At 48.3% G+C, this 3,711-nt stretch overlaps 1 long non-coding RNA gene across 1 annotated transcript; it reads right to left on the reverse strand.

Annotated features, from left to right (window-relative positions):
- Window positions 1-2,423: 2,423 nt before the first annotated feature.
- LOC124659827 lies at window positions 2,424-3,340 on the reverse strand. The gene is made up of 2 exons (XR_006989716.1): window positions 3,183-3,340; window positions 2,424-2,640 (listed from the first exon to the last, which is right to left on the reverse strand). It is a non-coding gene; the product is annotated as an uncharacterized LOC124659827 (long non-coding RNA).
- Window positions 3,341-3,711: the final 371 nt, after the last annotated feature.

Genomic DNA, 3,711 nt, shown 5'->3' on the forward strand with positions numbered 1-3,711 from the left:
GCGTACCCTATTTATGTGTTTTTTTCGAAATTTTGGTTATATGATTGAATATTTATGGTTTGCATAATGCGTGTTGTCTAATTTAACGACCTCTGCGACATGATCCACAAACTTACTTGGATAAACACTTACTGTTTAGCAAACCTGCGACCAAGCGAAGACCACTAGATGAAAACTATTGGTCTAGTTTCAGAGCATCTCCAGTCGCGTCCCCCAAAGCTTTTTGGGGCGCGCCGGATAAAAAAACGCTTCCAGCCGCGTCCCCCAAACCCTTTTTTGTCCGGCGCTTGGAGCTCCTCTCCGCCCCACAGGGGACGCACCGGGGACGCCGGACACAACGAAAAGCGAGGCGAAGCGACGCGGGCCCGACCCGTCAGCGGCACAATAAATTTTAACCTAACCGTCGCCTACCTCGCGACGGTGCAGTTCCCGCAGAGGCGCAGCGACGGTGCAGTTCCCGCGGAGGCGCATCGACGCGTCTCGTCGCGCCTAGCTCTACGTGCCGGCGTTAATGAGCGCCACCGCTCCCCCGCCTCCCTTCGGCCTATAAAAAGGGCCGCCTCTCATCGTCCCTCTCACACACAAACCCTAGCGCCTCTCTCCCCAACCCTAGCCGCCACCATCTCAACAAGAGTCAATACCATGGCTGGGAGAGGCGGAGGCCGAGTTCGCGATCGTGGTCGTGGCCGCGGCAGAGCTGCACGCTCGCCGTCGCCTGCCACGTCGTCGGCTTCATCGTCGGAGATGGACGTGGAGGGGCCCGTGCTGTTCGAGTTCGTCCTCGTCCTCAAGGGTGACCCACGCGACATCCAGAGGCTGCCTGACTCCTTCGCCGCCTACGTCGCCGGCGACGACCGCCCGGGCACGCTGCATCTGCGGGAGGCTGCGTGCGGCTACTACCGGTGGATCGTCGACGTGATCTACGACGCGCGCGGCAAGATGTACCTCCACATCGGCTGGGAGAAGTTCGCGCGCCACCACAGCCTTGAAGCCGACTTCGTCCTCCTGTTCTCCTACTTTGGCGACAGGGACATGAGCGTCAATGTCTTCGACGAGACGCGCCGCCGCCGGGACTACCACGGTGACAGCACCGACGAGGAGGACGACTGATGAAGAGTGTTGTTTCTTCGCGGCGAATACGTGCACGGAGGTCTCTGGTTGTTCTTCCTCGAAAGAACCAACAGGGGCACCGTCATCGGCTGGATTTTTCAGTTTGGGTGACTGGGTGTGCCTTCGAGTGTTCTTTCTTGGCAGCGAACACACGAAACCTTCGATGCACGACCTAGTTAGGTTTAGTTTTTTTTGCAATATTTTATATTTGTGTCCACCATGGTTCAAACTATGTATTAGTTTGTGGAAAACCATGTTCCAAATTATGTCTTCATGTAAACCACGTTCCCAATTATATATTAGTTTGTGGAATATTACTTCTCTTTATTGTAATAAAAATGCAAAAAATGAAAAAAAGAGTATTTTAATGTTTGGGAGCGGCGTTAGGGGGACGCGGCTGGGGAGCGACATCTCCCAAACACGGCACGAACGAAACACGTCCCCCAAACGCTCAATCCGACACGATTTGGTGGACGAGACTGGAGATGCTCTCACAACCTTAATATCGATGTGTCAAACAATTCCGACATGGGGAGATTGGCTATACACGGATGATCTCCAAAAGCCATTTAATATGAAGAATAATGATTACATATTTCTTCCACCAGACACATTCACTTTTACCATGAGCCGAATCTCTCCACGTCTAACATTTCTGTTATAGACAACAACCATTTAATTTTAGCATTTACTTTCATGATATTATTTGCAGCTTTTGCTCAATCACTCTTCCAACGTACAATGTGCTTCTACAAAAGTTTCATTGCAATTCTTTTAGTCAATTCACTTAAAATGGTGGCACCTTGGGTGCCAAAGAAACATTCATAAAAGCAGTGGTGGAGCCAACACTTGAATCCTATGTTGTCATTTGTCAAATACATGTTGTTTTTTTTTTTTTTTGCATGATTTATACCAACATATATGAAGGATTTACCAAAAATCGGTGTGGTCAATTGACCATCCTAAATGTGGTTCTGCCACTGCATAAAAGCATTCGCCAAAGCTCTTTCTTTGAAAGATATGCAGCCAGAAGGATACTTGCACGAAATTGTGCTTCAACAAACCTATGCACTTGCAATCATCACGTCCTGAGTGGACTTTCCAAAAATTATGTTCAAACAAGAACACATTTTCGTGTATCCTCGGTACGAGGGATGGTACACGAAAACACACACCAAAGGATGCCGACTTAAAGCATGATACACACGACAAATGGGTGTGTGTGGATGTAACCATCACCGAAAAATTATGTTCAATTTCGCCGGCGTGCTTCATTTATATACACACCCAGCAAATGGGTGTGTGGACGTATGTACCAAATAATTATCGCCCCTTCAGAGGGGCTGGTCCCATCATGCCAAAGTACTGCATGTAAATGTCCCTCATGATGTACATGCCATATATCGTCCCTGTAACAAGAGGACATGGGAGGGCACTCGAGAAGATGAAATTCCAAGATAGACCATACTCGCCAAAGGCGGAAGTGACAACGTAAAAATACACAGCCAGCACGATCATGCAGCTTAAGCACTGCAAAACAAGAAGCAGCAAGAATTTTGTTAAAAAAAACAGAAATCATGCAGAGGTTTGATAACTCACTTATCAACTGGATGGGAATACAACAAATTCTAAGCAAAGAACTGCTAGCGTTTGAAATTAAGCCGGTTCCTATCTTTTATGAGATGCCCAAAATAGCATTTGGCAATGAGAAACATGAAAATGACGGAAACATTCTTTAGTCTGAGTTCTTTGAATAACCAAAAGTCAAATCGAGATTGTGTAAATCCGTCCTACCAGACGTACGTACAAGGTCGGCACAGGACGCGAAATATCTAAAATGGCATCTGGAGTAACACAAATTTGCAGTTTAATTCATGAAAGATAGTGTAACCAAAATCAGTGTTCGCTACGGCCGGATATTGATCAACCTATGTATCTGTGTTATTAGCGGAGATATTAACCAGTGGCATACGGAATATAAAGCACGTTTGCATATGCTATCAAATCAATGGGAGATCTGAGGCGGTCAATCAGAACCTTACGAATAATGAAAAGAGACTCCTCGAACTTACAGTGATGAAGTTGGTCAGAAAAACCATTCGATAGCTGTAGTTGGAGTTCCAGTTGACAGGACCATCCTTCCTCGTATGGGATTTCATCTCTATCTTTCTGCCTCCCTCGCCTTAAGTAGGGCGCGCGCCGCCAATTTCTCGTCGTGGCTGCTGGGAGCCTGGGAGCACGAAGCAAAAACCTAGGAAAGAGGATAAAATGTTAGAGTTCCCGATATTTATGATGTAACTGCTGGGCTAACATAACACAGGCCCTTCAGGCCGCTTCGGCACCCTTCATGCCGGCCCGACCCAGCCCGTTGTTCTATGGGAAGAATGCGTGCTCGGCGTCAGTTCTGTCCGGCGGACGGCGGTGGAGGACCGCCGCAGAGATGCATGCGTCGTCTGTCGCGCTGGTGGTTCCTCTGCCCGCTGTTATATGTGATGCGGCGGGCGTATGTACTCAGTACTCACCTCGGCAGTCATGATCCAGACGCCTTTGAATAGTTCATTGCCGTGCGACGTTCTGCACGGATCAAGCCAACGACGCCTG

The sequence above is a fragment of the Lolium rigidum genome, chromosome 6 (assembly GCF_022539505.1).
Source record: "Lolium rigidum isolate FL_2022 chromosome 6, APGP_CSIRO_Lrig_0.1, whole genome shotgun sequence".
Classification (NCBI taxonomy): Eukaryota; Viridiplantae; Streptophyta; class Magnoliopsida; order Poales; family Poaceae; genus Lolium; species Lolium rigidum.